Raw genomic sequence first — 19,245 nt, 5'->3', positions numbered from 1 at the left:
CCAAACGCCATAAATAAATTACTAAATGGGATTCTATGACACATTAAGAGATTAATGTGTAGTAACAGAAAGGAATGGATATTACAACATTAGGCATTGTATCTAACTTATTAATGACCATCTCCATATAGACCAAAAATACTATTGATAAAATGAAGCACTTATTTCTGATCAAAGTTATATTTTTATTATGTTGTCAATACCTTGCAAAAAGCAGCACATCTGAATTTCTTTAATGTAAGTAGATATAAATGCATGATATTTTATTTATATGTATTTTATTTATGCATAAATGCATGCTTATATATTCTTTAAATACATACACACAGATGCACATACATTATTTATATCATTGAATAGATACGATTTTAGGCTTATTTATCAGTGTATACATTTTTGCTTGTTTCTTTCTTCTTCCCTCCTCTTCAAAACTTATCCTCTGTACCAAGTAAGCCACATCATCAACTTAGCACATGTACTTTCTAATTTATTATGTAATTACTATGTAATTACATGCAAACATATATGTCTATACACACACACATATATATACATATACAAAAATCCGCATACAAAAAAGAGGTTGTGTATGAGCTCTAACATTTAACAAAAAATATTTGCTATAATATACAGAATTTTTCACATATTGCTTTTCTTTCTCAACAGAGTACCTAGTGTGAATCCTTCCATATCAACATGTAGAGCCTTAGGGCATTTCATTTCTGGCAAATATTCTATGGTATGGATATATCATAATATATTTTATACCTATAATTGGAATTCACATTATCTCCTCATTTTGTCACTGCAAACAGCGCACTATAAGATAGCTGTATGCAATTGTAATAGATTGAGTGACCTGGAAAACAAAGTCTGAGTGCCTGAGAATTGCTGCAGGAGGCTTATTGGGGCCTGCTCTCAGGAACAATATCTGTTGGTGAAAAGTGAGGTTTGGGCAAAAGGAGAGGTTGCATGGCAGAGCAGTTATATCAGAGGCCTCAAGGAATTTGGGTAGCTCTGACATTGGGTGGTTGCTCAAAGTCATACCAATTGAGGCACAGCTTTGTACCTCCAGAGCAAATGCTGCTTCCAGGGAAGAGGTGCCCTTGGATGGATGCAACAGCTGTCTTTGGATGATGATAATTCCTGGAGAGTAACTTCCCTGGGAGTTATTGCAGAGCTTTGTCTTGTATCATTTTACCTAATCTGGAGCTATGTTGCCCAGAATTCCCTTCCCTGGTTGCTCCAGTTTAGTGTAGAATATACAAAAGGGCTGTGTGGGATTTGGAAGGCCAAAGTAAAGGTGTAGCCATTTTGCTATGTCTGAAAGTCCGCAGGCCACCAGCCATGGGTAACTTGCACACATTTTTTGTTAATCTTCTAGCTGACATGATTGGTGGGTGCGTGGACCCATAATCCCTCCCTCCACATCTGTTCCTGTAGTTTCTCTGAGTCCTGGGCCAAGTGAGCATGTAGGTCCATGATGAAGGGCACCAGCTTCTCCTGCAGATCCTACATGATTGTGGTTGGAGCTGGTGAGAGACTTGTTCGTGTTTTAGCACTGCAGCACATCCTCCCAGGTGAGACATGCTCTTTCTCCATTCCATGGCCAGCTTTTCTTCCTGATTGCTGATCTGCTGACCTCTAGTGCCTTCAGGACCAATACCAGATGCCAGTAGCAAATGCCTCCACCACCTCCTACGATTATGTCAATTCTAATCTCTATAATATGCTCCCTACCTGTTTTTGTAAATAAAGTTTTATTGGGACACAGCTACACCCATTCATTTACATATTATCTATGGCTGCTTTCACTCTGCAAGAGCAGAGCTAAGTAGCTATAACAGGTTGTATGGCCCATAAAGCTGAAAACTTTTACAATTTGACCCTTTACAAGCAAAGGTGGCTGATACTGTTCTTGATCATAAAAATCTTGAGGACAAGCTCATTACTATTTCCTCTCATCATACTCAGCACTTAAGTCATAGATGTTGCTTAAAAATAATTTTTTGTATTAGCAGATTAACAGAGGGAATAATCTTTCAATTCTGTGTTAAGCTTAGATTATCAAAATTTTATCTGTTTATATGTGTTTCCTTGACTATTTTTTAGTGGAAAATGGGGTGGGGAGTAATTCTGGGCAGCAAAAATAAAATGCATAAAGGGTGAGGTTGAGATACAAAGAAAAGACAAAATAAAAAGGATTATAATAAGGACAAGAAGTGTGGCAGGATACATCATGGGGTCTGGGAGAGGGGCAATACTAGTAAAATCTTTGCAGATCAAAAATCTGGAGTTTTTTTCTGTTCCCAATTCTTAGAATAGTCTCCACTCCTTTTCCCTCGCAGAATTAAGCCCTATAATTTCTTATTTCCAAATATGTAGAAACTCTTCACTTGTCTTCATTCCCAATTCCATTACTTTCTTGCTTTAAACCACCGTGTACATTTCTTGGTTCTACACTAGACTCCTAATTGGACTCTGTTATCACTATTAGTCAGGATGTTTTTGAGTGCAAATAAGCAAAAATCCAAATCTAACTGGCTGAGGGATAAAGATAATCTGTTGTATGACTTAATTAGAATTCTAGCAACAGTTCAGACTGCTCATGATTGTATTGGAAATCTAGGTCTCTATCTCTGCAATTCTTTCATATTGCTCTCCTCTGTGATGGCTCTTGTCCTTAGGCAGGCTGTCCTCCTGGTGCAGCAACCCACATCTCAGCTTTCCTAGTTTGCAATCATGGAGAAAGAAGATACCTTGTTCACCGAATATGGATGAAAAATCATGGGGCTTTAAATCAGTTGAACCAACCTGAGCCAATTATCCTGGCAAGAGGGCTAAGATCACATTGCATGACTTCTCATTTTCAGTTTGGCAGAGGTGCTTAAAAATAGGGTTGCAGTTGTCCTTGAAATTGACAGTGTTTCCAAATCTCCTGGAGGACTTGTGAAAACACAGATCACTGGGTCCCTCTCTCAATATATGATCTTAGTCAGTTTGGGGCAACACCTGGAATTCTGAATTTCTTATAAATTCGCAGGTAATATTGATGCTGCTGGTGTATGCTTTGTGAGCAAGTGATCTGGAGAAAAATGCCTTGGAAAATCCTTTCCAAAGTCATAGGGGCTGGGACACATGTAGAGCACCACTTATGTCAGAGAAAGCATAAATAGACTGTTAGGTACCATTTAATCTTCATTTTGCAGATATGGAGTCTTGAATTCTGAGAAGATTGACTGGGGCTGAGTTACACGACTCACTGAGCTGCATGACTGTTAAGTCTTGACATGGACCTTTAATTCTTTCAGCTGGGCAACTTTTAGCTGTGAAATTTTCCTCAAAGTCCCAGGTCTAAGGAAAGAAGGGAATTCCTTAACACCTCTGGAAATATGTGCTAGGGGTATTACAGCTCCATTTGGCCCCACACTCTTGGAAAGCTGAGTCTAAGGATGGACTTAAGAAGTACAAGGAACTAAGAAAGTATTCAGTCCATTTGTCCTTGTGCCACAAGCTTCTATTCTCAAGATGATCTCACAGACCTGGAGACCAATATTAATAATACCAAAAGTTAGCACTGACGGTAGGTTAAAAATGGTAAAAATCAATGCCACACTGTACTGGCCCTTGCTGATGTTATTAAGAAGTCCAAGGGGGGTTTTGAATCAAGAGAAGCTTAAAATTAGGGCAGAACCTCACTGAGTGAAGTGCTAACTAAAGGAAATCTGTCCCTCTGGCCCCAATACCCTCTGCAGGTGATAAATGAAAGGACATTTCACCTGACTCACCACGTCGCCATGGCTTCCTCTGAGGTCACAAAAGTGACATCTTTTTATATCATTTTTTTTAATTAGATGGTGGCTTCTACTTATGTCAGTTAGCATGGACTTCCATAACAAAATACCACAGGCTGGGGGATCCCTTGGTGGCTCAGCGGTTTAGCACCTGCCTTTGGCCCAGGGCACGATCCTGGAGTCCCGGGATCAAGTCCTGCGTCGGGCTCCCGCCATGGAGCCTGCTTCTCCCTCTGCCTGTGTCTCTGCCCCTCTCTTTCTCTATGTCTATCATGAATAAATAAAAAAATAAAAAATAAATCTTAAAAAAAATAAAAAGAATTTAAAAAAATACCACAGGCTGGGTGGCTTTAACATTACAAATTTACATCTCACAGTTAGGGAGGCTGCAAATCCAAGATCAAGGTGTCAGCAAGGTAGGTTTTGTTCTGATGCCTCTTCTCTTTGTAGCAGCACCATTTTGTGTGTCCTCAAGTTGCCTTTCTTCTGTGCATGTGGGCAGAGAAATCTCTATCTCTACAGTGTCTCTTCTGATTAGGGTAGTAATCTCATTATGAGACTCCACTTTCATGACCCCATTGAACCCTAATTACCTCACAAATACCATTTGTCTCCAAGTACCTTCACAATGGAGGCAAGGGCTTCAGTATGCATATTTGAGGGGACACATTCAGTCCCTAACACTGGCCCTTGATTTAATTAGGCAACAATGCTTCTTCCCCTTTAAAAATAGAATAAGAGGGGGAAAAAAAAAACGAGCTAAGAAAGAAAATTCTATGTGGGCAAAGAAAATAGAATTGGCTCTCTGGCTTTGCTCAGTTAAAAAGATTCCAGGATGGATATCTGTGATTATGGGCAGCTATTAGCACTGGATGGAAAAGCTTTTCAAAACCTCTTCTGCAACTCAGACCAGATAGTCTTCTCCCTCCTTTTACAGGTAGAGGACAGAAGTAGAAGGTGGAAGGTGATGCATGCCCCTTGGAGAACAAGCCTGAAAAAAGCCCCCTCCCCTGGCTGTCAGGCTGGCAGCTCTGTTGTCCCAGGGACTAGGAACTGTGAATTATAGACTCCCAGCTTCCCAGGCTTAGAGGCCCCCATGGACTTCTCTCTTGTTGCTTTCTGATTATTTCATATCCCTGTAAAACAAACCTGAGTTCAGAAGCCCTTGCTGTGAAGGGAGAGAAACAAACAGGTGACTACACAACTGCACACAAGTGCTGGGTGCAGAAGCAATGCCTTTCACCAAAGAGCTTGAACCCAAAGGCATTTCTGAGCCACAATCAGGCTTGACTCTGGGTAGAAGAACACATAGGTACCATTTTATCATGTCCAAAAGCAAATCCTGGCACATCCTCAGACTTGATTTGAGGAGCAACACAATAAACTTAGAATTAGAATGACCTCCCACTTTACAAATGAAGGTATTTGAATTGCATAGTGTGAATTGAATTGCCTTGTATTCCTATGAGGGCATTGTTGGGTTAGAAGACTGTGGACCTCAGAGATCATTAATAGAGGAAAGGGTTGTTGGAGGTGTGGTTTGAGAAAGGAAAGGTGACTGTGCCCAACACACACACACACACACACACACACACACACACACGCAGGCACATGCACATATATACCATACACTGCTGCCAGACTAGTCTTGTCAAAATAGAAATTTGAGCATGTCACTCAGACAAGCAACGAGGTAACAAAGACTCTAAAACACGAACAGTACAATTCAGGCACTACTGGAGCTGTGTGATGTTGGGCAAATCACACTCTTCCCTAGACTTTTGTTATATGACAAAGCACTTAAACTACATGTTGCCAGAACAGCGAACATTTACCGTATTCCAGGCACTATGCTAGCTAGAGCCACTTTAATTATATTATCTCTTTTAGTTCTTACAGAAAAACTTAGTGATTAGGCATATCATTATGGGTTTTGTTTTGGTTTGGTTTTTTTTTTCAGATAAGGAATCCCAGGCCAGGGGAGTAAATTACTTGTTCAATATTGCATTGCTAGTGAGTGGAGAAGTAGTATAGGAACAAAAGTCTGCATGCTTCCAGCTGTTTGTGCAGTATTCACTCATTTAACTAAATTGTTACTGCATATACTTGCTTTGTCCCAGACACTGTCCTAGATATGAGATACAAAAAGCTGCATGGGCTTGCCCTACAGAATTTACCATTGAAGTGGGGCAAGAGTTATTAATGAGTAAGACTATACTTGCAAAATAACAGTTCTTCTAAGTGTTGTGAAGGATGAGTTCTTGGTGATATGAAAAAATATGACAGAAGTTTAGCTTGCCATGGAAAGGTTCTGCAAGTAGTGATATTTGAGATAAAATTTGATCCCTGGCTAGGAGTTAGCCAACTCAATGGGGGTGGGAATGAGCATTCTAGCTGGAGGAAATAACATGTGCAAAGACCCTGTTCTTGAAGAAACCACAGAAGAAAAATGAGGCCATATTATATTGCCTTTCAGATCATGCTAAGAATTTGGGGATGATGCAGAAGAAGATGATGATGATAATGCTGATAAATGACTTAAGTATTGGATTGAGGTATGGTAGTGCCACGAACAGATTTTCATTTTGAATTATAAATCCAGCTACAAAGCAAGTCTCTTGCTTTGTAGAGGGACACAAAACTAAAGCTTAATTCAGTATCCCAAGCAAAGCTGATAGTTGTTGGTACCAGGTCAGTGGCTATGCAGATGAGATCATGCATATATATGCTACTTCTATGAGGTGGCATCTGTTTCCTTGGATCTGGATTCATCTCAGAACTTACTTTGACTTGGATTTGGCATTATAATACTTCTGAGACTGTGTCTCGAGAGGTCCTACACATTTGACTTTCTCTCCCTTCTAATGCTTGCAAGCTGGTCTTACCTACTGGAGGATAAAAAGACCACACTGGAAAGAAAACCCAGGCAATCCACCAAGCAGCCAGCACTAACTTCCAAACGCATACATTAGAATGTTTTAGATGATTAAAAAAAAAAATAGAATGTTTTAGATGTTTCAGAGTCCTGGCTTCCTTGACTGAATAACTGCAGTAAACCACAAGAGGAACCTCTCAATTAACCCCACATCTGTAAGAAATAACACATTGCTGATCTAGCCTCATATTGCAATGGTTTTTTATGCCCTAATGGATAACTAAAATGGTAGGGCTGGAGATAAGATAGGCTTTGGCCATACTGAGTTTGAGGGACCTCTGAGATATCCAAGGTAGGAAATGGAAGATTCGAAATATCACAACTGGGTTTCTTGCACAATTAATGGATTGTGCTGCATTCACTCATAGGTAAGATTGAGATGTCGAGCTTATTTGTCAAAAAGACTGTTGAGTATAGTTTTCAAGTCAGAATTGGAGATTAAACATTGGAGTCATCAGCCTATAGACATTATATGAAGTAAGGGATGCAGATGAGAATGCAGGGAGGTGATATAACAGTGATTTCACCAGCCTCTGAGCTGCCTGGACTAGAGACCCAGCACCACTTATTAAGTAGTATGTGGTCTTGGGCATGATCACATTTTGTCTGAACTCTCCAATAGGGTTACTGTGGATGTTACATCAGCTAAGTATTTAGGTGTTTGGAACAGGTGAGCCACATGTTTGCTAACTCTTTTAAAAGATGGAGCAAAGAACACCTGAGTGGCTCAGTGGTTGAGCATTTGCCTTTGGCTCAGGTCATGATCCCGAGGTCCTGGGGTTGAGTCCTATATCAGGCTCCCCACAGGGAGCCAACTTCTCCCTCTGCCTATGTCTCTGCTTTTCTCTCTGTATCTCTCATGAGTAAATAAATAAAAAAAAAAGAGAGAAAGAAATCCAATTTATTTGTTTTCTCTTTTGTCATTTGTGATTTTGAACTTCTATCTAAGAAACTATTTTTCCCAATTCAAAATCATGGGACTTACCCTTATGTTCTCTTTGAAGAATTTCTTAGGTTTAGCTTTTACCTTTAGGTCTTCAATCCACTTTGAGAGAATTTTTGTATATGGTGTGAGGAAGAGGTCCAAACCTCTTGTATATGGTTATCCAGTTGACACAGCAGTATTTATTGGAAAGATCATTCTTCTCCTCATTTAATTATCTTGGCACACTTGTTGAAAGATGATTGATCATAAACATAATATTTATTTCTGGAATTCCAATTATACTTACTAATCTATCAGCTTATTCTTCGGCTAGTATGATTAGTATGATTAGTAGTGTGATTATTTTAGTTTGCAGTTAAATATTGAAATTGTGAATTGGAACTTTCAATTTTGTTCTTCTATTTCAAGATTGATTTGGCTATTTTAAGTCCCTTGCATTTCCATATGAATTTTATGATCAGCTTGTCAATTCTAAGGAAAAGAGGCCAGGTGGAATACTGATATGAATTCATCAATCTGGAGATCAGTTTGGGTATTATTGACATTTTAACAACATTCAGTCTTTGCGTCTATGGCAAGGGGTGTCTTTCTTTTAGGTCTTTAATTTTTAACAATGTTTTATAGTTTTCAGTTACTTTTCTTACATTTCTTCAGTTAAATTTATTCCTAAGTATTTATGAGTTTTGATACTATTATAAATATAATTGTTTTTAAATTTCATCTTAAGATTATTTATTACTAAAGTATAGGAATTTGTATTGATAGTTTATCCTGTAATCTTGCTGAACTCATTTGATACTTCTCATTGTGTTTCTGTAGACTTTCACTTATTTTATTATTTTCAAAAGATTTTATTTATTTATTTATTTATTTATTTATTTATTTATTTATTTATTTATTTAAGAGAGCGAGACCAGAAGCAGCAAGGAGGGGCAGAGGAATAGGGAGAAGCAGACTCCTTGCTGAGCTGGGAACCAGTCATGGGACCCATACCCAGGACCCTGGGATTGTAACCTGAGCCAAATACAGAGCTTAACTGTCTGAGCCACCCAGGTGCCCCTCTGTGGACTTTTATATACCAGATCTAGTCATCCATAAATAGTGGTAATTTTATTTATTTTTTTCCCCCTGCAATCTGGATGCCTTATATTTTCTTTTTCTTGTTTAATCACTGTGGCAAGAACCTTCAGTACAATGTGGAATAGGAGTGGTGAAGCATGATTTCTTTACTTTGTTTCCAGGCTTAGATAGAAAGCATCCAGTTTCTCTCCATAAGGAGAATGTAATTGTGGGTTGTTCCTAGATGGCTTTTATCAGCCCAAGGTGCCTCTCTTTAGTTCCCAGTTTGTTGACTGTTTTTATCATGAAATGATACTGAATTTTGTAATGTAACTTTTTCTCCATCTATTGAGATGATCATGTAGTTTTTGCCTTTATTATTAGCATAATGTATTACTTTAATTACTTTAATTGATTTTCCTGTGTTAACCCAACCTTATAATCCTAGGGTAAATATCACTTGGTCATAGTATATAATCCTTTTAATATGTTGCTGGATTCATTTTGCTAGTATTTGTTGAGGATTTGGGGGTTCATATTCATAAGGTATATTTATCTGTAGTTTTCCTTTCTTGTGATAACTTTGTCTGGTTCTGGTTTCAGGATAATACTGACCTCCTAGTATGATTTGGGAGCAAGGATCTATTACCATTCCATGTCTTATTAGCAAATATCCCCTTGAGTTCCAGTTTTCCTTTTACAGAATGAAATCCCATGCTTCTTCACATATGCAGGTGTAGATTTTCATAGCCCTTGTTCAGTACAATCTCTCGCTATTAATCCCCCTCTGCAAAAAAAAACAGCTTCTGTCTTGGATTGTTCTGCCCTCTTGCTAGTTTCCTATACTATTCTCTGCGCCAGCTCATCACACATTGCTTCCAAGATGTCCCATGGACATGTGTCCTGGGAAGATTGGTTTAAGGAGAGGACCATTCTCAAGGTCTCTAACTCTTCTTACCTTAGGCTGATCCAGACCAAACACAGAGAACATAGGAAACACCAAAGGTCAGAGTAAGGAATGTCTGTGGCTGTCCTGGTTTATGGAATAGTCAAATGTAGTTAACCTAGAGTTTTATTGAGAAATATACAATGATATGGAATAGAGCTGATCAGACAGGAAGAAAAGAAAGGAACCAGGATACACCTCTCCAGTTGAGGAACTAGAGAAAAAATTATTAGTGCTTTCCAAGTCAGTTAGGATGGAGTTAGTTTGGAGGGGAGATGTATTCCAACCCTAAGCAGCTATCTTTAATGTTAAGTAAAACCATCTCCAGCCAGGGGGACCAAATCACAGAGAAACTACATAGGTATAAGGGCAAGAACAGGTTCCAGGCTAGTTAGGATCTAGCATCTGAGATTAATGGTTCAGGTTTTGGCCCATTAGACTACATCCAAATGAAAGCATTAAAAATCCAGAGTATACCCTCTTCAAAATGAATTGCTTTCCTGACTACTTCCACTTAAGCATTTGATGAGAAATATCCTCACCTGTCTATGCCCTAGAAGTAACTTCTCTGACACATCCTCAACTAAGCCCCTCATTTTTAGAACTAAGATTTTTGTTTTGTTTTTTTAAATTATGTCTTGTGTCCTCTCTCCACCCCCCTGTTTCTCAATGTACTTGCTATTTATTGTTTGTCTCTAGGTAATGGGGATATGAGAAAAGAAGAAAACAACATGTTTTAAGAGGCTTTGGATCTGCTTTTGACCGGGATCTCCTTTGTAGTCTTGAGATAGAATGTGCTGTTACACAGGAATCTCTTTCTTTCTTTCTTTCTTTCTTTCTTTCTTTCTTTCTTTCTTTCTTTCTTTCTTTCTTTCTTTCTTTCTTTCTTTCTTTCTTTCTTTCTTTCTTTTTCTTTCTTCTTTCTTTCTTTCTTCTTTTCTTTCTTTCTCTTTCTTTCTTTCTTTTTCTTTCTTTCTTTTCCTTCCTTCCTTCCTTCCTTCCTTCCTTCCTTCCTTCCTTCTTTTCTTTTAAAGATTTCATTTATTTATTTATGAGAGACACACAAAGAGAGAGAGAGAGAGAGAGGCAGAGACATAGGCAGAGGGAGAAGCAGACTCCCTGCAGGGAGCCTGTTGTGGGACTCAATCCCAGGACCCCAGGATCACAACCTGAGCTTAAGGCAGACACTCAACCACTGAGCCACCCAGGAATCCCACATAGGAATTTCTTAATCATCTTAATAAGGGTTTCTGAAGTTCAGAACCAACGCAAGCATCCTATTATTTGTCATTTCTAGGAAATCACAGGATAAAACACAATTAGAAGATCCTTAGCTCTAAACTAGTATTGTTAATGCCATCTACATTTTGATCTTTCTGTTTCTATGTGTATAATAATGTACCAGATCAGGGTTTCTAAAAATGTCATATGAGCAACAGAAAACCAAATTGGACACTCTAGGGGATCCATTTGAATCTCCTGAGAAGCTAAGGGACCCACAACCTCAAGAAATGAAGAGTTGAAATACAGGCTATCTGGCCTGTTACTTGACTGAGGCGAAGGATGAACCTAGGTGAAAAATAAAATGGTGAGGGAAATTTTAAATCCACTATTAATAAGACAAAAAATAGACATTGGGCTTTTAAAGTTTAATTAAGACCTTGGCAAAGAGCTGTTATTTTATATAGTAGATAAAGAAAAATTAAGTAGAAATTGTTAGCCATAAAATCGGTATGTCTAAATGATATTTATGGACTTTTCTAATTTATTAAATCATTTCTACTTAATTTCAAGCAAAATGAAAGATGAGAGGGATCTGTGGGTGAGAAGAAGAAACAGTGTTGTTTCCTGGTAATTCTCATCATTACTTATTCTTGTCTCTTCAGGAATTAAGCTGCAAAAGTAGGGCAGAACCAGTAAAATGTACGAAAGCAATGTGGAATTTTTGAGGTATGTTCCTATGAATACAATACTTTAAAGTGTAGGAGAGATTAAAATCCTTTCAACAAGCCACAGCTGGACAGGAGGAACATAAGGGGGTCAGAGTTACTAATTTTTTGAGCGTCTCCAAATTTCTCTCATTATGTAGACATCGGATCTGAAGAAAGTTCTAAAATGTTGACTAGACACAGTGACAATGCATAAGACCTGGGCCATGAGGCATCAGGCTGACAACTGAAAGGAAGAGCGAGAAAAGGGTGGGAAGGTGAGGCATGGGGTTAGCACGTGGTGAGGCTCCACAAAGTGGTGGTAGAAGGAGCAAATTCTGTTGTCAGCCTGCCTGGGTTTGAATCTCGGCTCTCCCTGCTCACTTTGTAGCTTTGGGAAATTCTCTCAAGCTCTCTACTCTCCATTTCTTTATGCAATGTGCGTAATAGTAGTATGTAGCTCAGAAGATTAAGTTGCAGGAAGAACATGTTGAGTTATTCTCTGAATGTTAGAAATCATTATGAAGATGATTGGGGGAAGACTAATAACTGTGTTGCCCAGAGGAGATGACCTACGGCTCATTCTGAATTGTACTGATACAGAAGGTTTGGTTTTGTTCCTTTTTTCTTATTAGTCTCTAAGGAGTGGGAATACTCAGTGATACTGGAATTTTGGTTCTAGACACTGTTTCTTATGTAAATTTAGTCCTCAGATAGCAGCTGATTGGATGAAGTCTAGACTCCAGAGAGAAGGGACTGGGATTGCCAAGGGTTTGAAATACTTTCAAGGCCCCAGCCAAGTGGTTTGAGATTCCAGGAAGAGCTCCCATCCCATCAGGAAAGGCAGACAGCAAATCAGGAAATTAAGTCTTGCTGGCTGGCTTACTATGGGGACAAGAAGAAAAGAATAAGGACAGTGGGAGCAACTTTAGCTTATTAGATATTAAGTGGACTTCAACTGACCCTCGAGTGGCCTAGTATTACTATGTGCCTACCAGAGCATGCAGGTTATTGTTTTGCTGTTTCTGTAGAATTCCTACTTGATAGGTCATTATGTTTTATGTCATGTCACCCATACCTGCCATAGCTGACAAGACCACGGATGGGCATCATACCTAAAGGCAGAAATCTACAGTCTGGCCAGGGGCCCAGACAGTTCCAGAAAAGTTTCCCAGCAACAATCACACTGTCAGCTCTAAGATGTGACAGCTGACTTATTAACAGAAAGACATGGTTGGGAATTCAAATGTACTCAACAAGGGAAACAAAAAGAAGTATAGTAACCAGAGATGCATATCTTATGGACAAATTGAGGTATAATAACTATATGACAACAAAATATAGTAACAATATTTTGTAACCCCTGCATGATCAGTATAATTATACATTATGTTCAGTATACTGTGCCTCGATAGTGTGAAAAAAAGCATAATAGATGTTAAAAAGATCTAAATTTGAAGGACTTGAGAAAATCTTTTGAAGATTACAAAAATGTACACTGAGGGGCACCTGGGTAGCTCAGTTGTTTAAACGTCTACCTTCAGCTAAGGTCATGATCCCAGAGTCTTGGGATCAAGTCCTGCATCAGGCTCCCTGCCTGGCAGGAAGACTGCTTCTCCATCTCCCTCTGCCTACCACTCCATCTGCTTGTGTTCTCTCTCTCGGTCAAATAAATAAATAAAATCTTAAAAAAATATGTACACTGAGCTCTGTAAAACTTAACTAGATAATACATTCTTTGGTCTTTCTGGATGGTTAAGATTTAGTTGTTATTGAAACTAGTGACTGACAAAATAAATGCATGATTTTCAGTGCATCCCTTTTCTGAGTGTTTCAGACCCATGAATTTATTAGGAAGCCAAAATAGATCTACAAATTTTATAATCACAAATGTATAGATTATTAGTCAAATATAGACCTATAAATTTTATAATCACAAAGCTAAAGATTGTTAGAACTAGGAGGGAAGGGGAAGTGACATTATTAAGACTCTTGTCTTACCAGGTCACATGCTAAGAGATTTTCCTATCATTTATTTATTTATGTATTTATTTAAAGATTTTATTTATTTATTTAAGAAAGACTGCATGTGTGAGCATGAGTGGATAACAGAGGGAGAGCAAGAAACAGACTTCCCATTGAGCAGGGAACCCAACATGGGGCTTAATCACAGGATCCCGACATCATGACCTGAGCTGAAGGCAGATGCTTAACTGACTGAACCACCCAGGTGCCCCTAGGGATTTTTCTATTTATATTTAAATATTCTCAATATTCACATGTGCTGGGCATCAGTATTCCTGTTTCATAGAGGGGGAAACTGAAGCCCTGGCTCATATATTCTAGCTACCTATTGCTGCTGAGCAAATCATCTGAAATTTAGTGGTCTAAAACAATTCTAAGATCCTTCATGGCTTTGTGAGATGACTTGACTCAACTGGATGGTTCTTGTTCAATCCTTCTAATACTTAGGGCGAAAGTCATCTGAAAAACTTTTTGAGCTGGACATCCAAGATGGCACATTTTTAGTTTTTGTGTTACTTGAGATGGATTGATCAGCAAGGGCCTGGTTGAGCATCTCTCTTTCTCTCCATGCGATCTTCCATATAGTGAGGATGGGCTTCCTCAAAGCATGGAAGCATGAGGTTTGTCATAGTCTTTATTTGGTGGCTGACATCCTCTAGATAGGGCAGTAAGCAGCCCAAGAGGTCCTATTCTGGCTCTCAGCAGTCTGAGATGGTCACCTCTTCTGGTAAAGTTGTTCACTAGGACTAGCTCAAATGCAAGGAGAGGGAATTTGACACCACTTGTCATTGGAAGGAATGTCAAAGGATCTCTGACAATCTAGAAAATTATACCATGGCAACCCAGTTAGTATGAAAACTGAATTTTGATATACCATACACTGGCATCATTTTATCACATTTTAGGTAATTGAACCCTAGAGGATGTCTTATTTTGCTGAAGTAGCTGAGATGCAGATGGTTAAATGTAATCAAATTCATAACATTTTCTAGGAACTTTCCCACATATAAGCCTGCCCAGTATTGATCTGTTCAAAACTAAGAAGCCTCCTCTAGGAAGGAGATGGGAACACAACCGATTTCAAACAACTCAACATAAAGCATTATGAAAAATCTTCCAGAGAGCCCTTCAGAGCAGGTTGGACATGCAGGAATCTGTAGGCACTAAAACCTAATAGCCACACCAGGACAAAAAGCCTCATCCCTTCCTGGATAAGCACCAGGTGACTGAGGCTGAGGACAGAGAGGCAAAAATCCCAGAGAGGTGTTCATGTCACACATCTGGGATGTTTACACATTGGGGTGGAAACTCCTAGTGCTCGTAGTAGCGGAAAGCTGTGCTGGATTTCTCATGCTTCTATCTGCAGAGAACCATGAAAAAAAAATCTCCACTGATCTATGAATATCAATAGGAAACCCAACAGTGGTGTAGTAGTGCTGTGATCCAAAAGAGGAGAGAGAAAAGTATCCCCATAATTTTAGTGCTTAACATACATAACAGGTCACACCTGGGTGGGTTTGGAAGGTGCCAAGAGTGGTGAGTGGGAAAGATCCCCTAGAGAATGGGGAGAAAAAAATGTTATCAGCTTTTTTTTTTTTCCAATGGTGATAATGAGAAATTAGACTAGAAATCATTGTAAAAAAGCTATCCCTACAAAACTGTTTTATATAAAAAATAATGAGAACAGAACTAATTTAGTTAGCTAATTATCACATGCATTTCACATCAGCCCACAAGCAACCAGAAACCATTAGCAGTACACCCCGCCGTTCTCATCAAGCAGGGGATTAATGGGAACAAACCTGGAATTGGCTTTTGCAGAAATGAATCCACCATCTTCAAAAGGTAATAATCGCCATGGGCCTCCCCTCATGATCTGCACTACACAGTGAGGTCCTCCCTGGAGCTTTGGGGAGCATGCAAATCCTCATCTTTGCCTTTCCGTGGTTGCCCTCACCCCAGAGTGCTGGAGGTACAAGATACAGCTTTTTCACCAATAACCCTAGTGCTTAATTCCTCCTATTAGTGATAAGACAGATTTCCATGATGGTCTAGGAACCTACAGATCGCATTGGTCTGTTCTCCTCAAGAAATGAGATTTGGAGGAATTTTTCCCTCTGTGTACATCCGCAGACAGTTCATGTCATTTTCACCTTTGCTTACAAGGCAAACCTTAAGTTTTATTCATTTCATCATTCGATCATTCAAGGAGTCCCTGTTATCGGATTTAAGGCACATATTGTATTAAGCAATGAGAAAGGAGAAAGAAATAATTCCAGGATTTAATGTGCTCATGTCATGATGTGGAAGAAAAAGAAGATAAACTATAATTCTAGCACTGTTTGGTGCATTAGGACATTAGGACACGTCTTTTGTATCCAAACTCTCTGGACAGGAGGTGGATGATGGGAGGGGTTGGTGGCCGGTGATCTGAGTATTGAAGAATACAAAGACTTAAACAAGATGCTAATTTGAGCAGTTCTAGACAGAGGACACACAGCATGGACAAAACATAGATATAAAAAAAATTTTTTTTCTAGTCTTTTGCATGGTTGGATATAGGATGCCTATAGAGAAGTTGCAGGTAAAACAAAGCTATCATCTTGTACTCAAAGTGTGGTGCGTGGACCATTCCAGCCAGCAGCCCCTGTGAGCTTCTTAGACATACTGAATCTCAGGCTTCATCCCAGACCTGCTGAATCCAAATTTTCATTTTGTAAGACCTCCAGTTGGCTTGCCTGCATGCTAAGTTTGAGCAGCCCTGAACTAGGGCACAGAATAGCTGACAGATTGGAAAAGAAAAGATGAAAATAAAAACAGTTTCCAGTCTTAGACAGACACAAATCTACCAGGAAGTAAGAGGTTGAACAATTGAACTGCATCTGAAGATCCTTATATTCTCCTTATTTCTCTGTCCTCTGCAACAGAGATTATGCCTAACAGCTCATAGTAAGATTGTCATGGTTTTAGATGAGTTTTCCCACTCATTATTTTCCTCATTGATTAAGGTAGGTAGCAAAGCATTATTTGACTAGTGTGTTTTCATTCCTATCAATTATTTTAAAACTCATGGCTCTTCTCCATTCAAAACAGACTCCAAAAGATCTACTGCCTCGGGTTAGAGTTGTTAAAGTCAACTTCAGAAAATAAAGGAGTTAATTCTAGGCTTTTGAGTTTCAAGATGAATTTGAAGGGGAATACTTTGGGAATTGGAAAACATAAACTTTTATCTTCAAAATCCTAAACCACAAATAATTGGGGGCATAAAACTCAGGCTATCAGTGATGGATCACAAAGAGATAAGAAGCCAGACAACTTTGCTCCCACATGAGGTAGAAAGCCCATGGAAAAGAAAGCCAGGAGACCAAAGGGGGAACTTAGTGGTTCACGAGTCCTGCATGAGGAACCCTGTATCCTGGATTCTGGACTGAGACCTAGTACCCCACTGGTTTGAGGGAGAGAAGACCTGGGCTTTGCCTCTGGGTTGCTTCAGATTTCCAGGAGTATCTCATGATAAGGGAAAGCTCTTGGTGTCCCTGAGCACAGAGGGGCATTAGGATGAGTAGGATGCTCCCTGTGATTCCAGGAAGAGGTGATGACAACATGGATGGAGAAGGCAGTGAACACGAAGAGGTCTTCTTGCCAGTTTCCAGAATGAGAAACAGCCATCTACAGAGACTGGTGATAGGATCCTATTTTACTGCCATTCCCAGCTAAGCTTGTTATCTAATGACTGTTCCCCCACAATAAAGGAGACACAACCCAGGTGATAAGATGACTCCTAAATCTATTGAGTTTAAATGTTTGTGTCTGTCAAAATGGGGACTTAAAATAGACATTAAAACCTACTTTAGACAAAGAAGATACTCCTTTTTACCATTCTCTGTGTGTGATATGGACAAGTCATACCTGTTGCAGACACTAGTGGCTCAGGATCAGAACAAGTTAAGGAGCGCACATGACGTGATGAGCACTGGGTGTTATATGCAACTGATGAATTATTGAACAGTACGTCTGAAATTAACAATGTACTATATGTTGGCTAATTGAATTTAAATTAAAAAAAAAAACACAGTCTCAGCCCTGCCACACACGTCTGTGACCAGCCTACCAGCCAAGCAGACCTATATGATAAGGAACATTCACATAGAAAGCTCATTCCCATAGTTTATCCAGCAATTTGGGGCCAGCTAATTGTAACTATATCCATTTTTCTCTGACTTAGGAAAGAACATAGAAAGACAGAAAAGTTATGCTCTTAAGTGATGCTCTTAGGATAACCTTGGATCTTCTCCACTTTATAAATTCCTTCAATCATATAAGGCAAAACTTTAAGTACGTCTTATTAGTAAAAAGCACTGGTGGACACACCCCAAAATCAATAAGCATGCATATATATTAGAACATTAAAATGGGACCCACTGGGCCAGAGGGGATATTGATTTGATATTCAGATAGGACCAGGCAATGTCTTACCTAGCATCCTCACAGAGCTAATTTTCCTGGCCTCAAAATGCTGCCTATCCTCTAGGAAGAAAAGGAAGAGGGAGTGTTAACATCCTGATGTGTCACCAAGTGAAAGACTGTAGTGATGGTGTAGTGAAAACCTTTGAACATGAGATCTAGATTGCTCTTGGTTTGATGGTTAATTTGATTCCTTTTACTTGCTATGTGACCTTGAGCAAGCAATCTATTTTTTTTTTCTGAATTTCAGTTTTTGGATCTGTAAAATGGAGTTGCTGTGCAATATAACATGTGGAAGTGATTGGAACAAATAGATTTTCAGCAAATGTAAGAGCCTTCCTCCATTATTGTGTAATTAGCATTAAATTTTTGTACTTTTACAAACCAATACATAAAAAACTAGCCAATATCCTTCTCTTTCTCTTCCTCTCTCTCTCTCTTTCTCACTCAATGTCTGATCCTTACTTCTTAAGGGATTGAAGTTCACTGGAGCAAAAAGTGCTTAATTGCCCCAGACTTTGGCCTGGTAGACATCCATCCATCCATCTATCCATGTATCCATCCAACAAAGACACTTTCTAAGTGCCTATTTTGTTCTTAAAATTTGGCATGAATAAAAAAACATAGTATTTTGTGTTCATTTTAGTGGAAGGCAACTGAAAGTAACCAAAAACCTAGTAGGTAAATTAACCTTAGAATGTACTGGAATGCAATAATTACTGCAGAAATTAAAAAATTAAATAAAATAAGTTGATCAGGGTAGGCCTCAGCGAGAGGACTTGAAGGAGGTTAGGAAGTTTTCCATGTGGACATCTGAAGGAAAAATACCATGGATGGGGGAGAGGCACTGTGTTTTAATCCACTTGGGCTGCTATAACAAAATACCAGACGAGGTAGCTTATGAGAGCAGACATTTAGTTCTCATGGTTTTAGAGCCTGGAAGTCCAAGATACAGGTAACAGTATGATCAGATGAGTGCTCTCTTCTTGGCTTCAGTCTTGTCATTATGTCTCACATGGAGGAAGGGCTAGGGGTCCTTCTGGAGCCTCTTCTTTAAGGCACAGATCTCATTCATGAGGGCCCCACTTCCTCATACCATCAGTTTGGGGCATTCAGATTTCAACTTATGGATTTTGAGGGAACACAAA

The sequence above is a fragment of the Nyctereutes procyonoides genome, unplaced genomic scaffold, assembly GCF_905146905.1.
Source record: "Nyctereutes procyonoides isolate TBG_1078 unplaced genomic scaffold, NYPRO_anot_genome, whole genome shotgun sequence".
NCBI classification, from domain to species: Eukaryota; Metazoa; Chordata; class Mammalia; order Carnivora; family Canidae; genus Nyctereutes; species Nyctereutes procyonoides.
The sequence above is the reverse complement of the archived record's forward strand: the minus strand, read 5'-3'. Positions refer to the sequence as shown.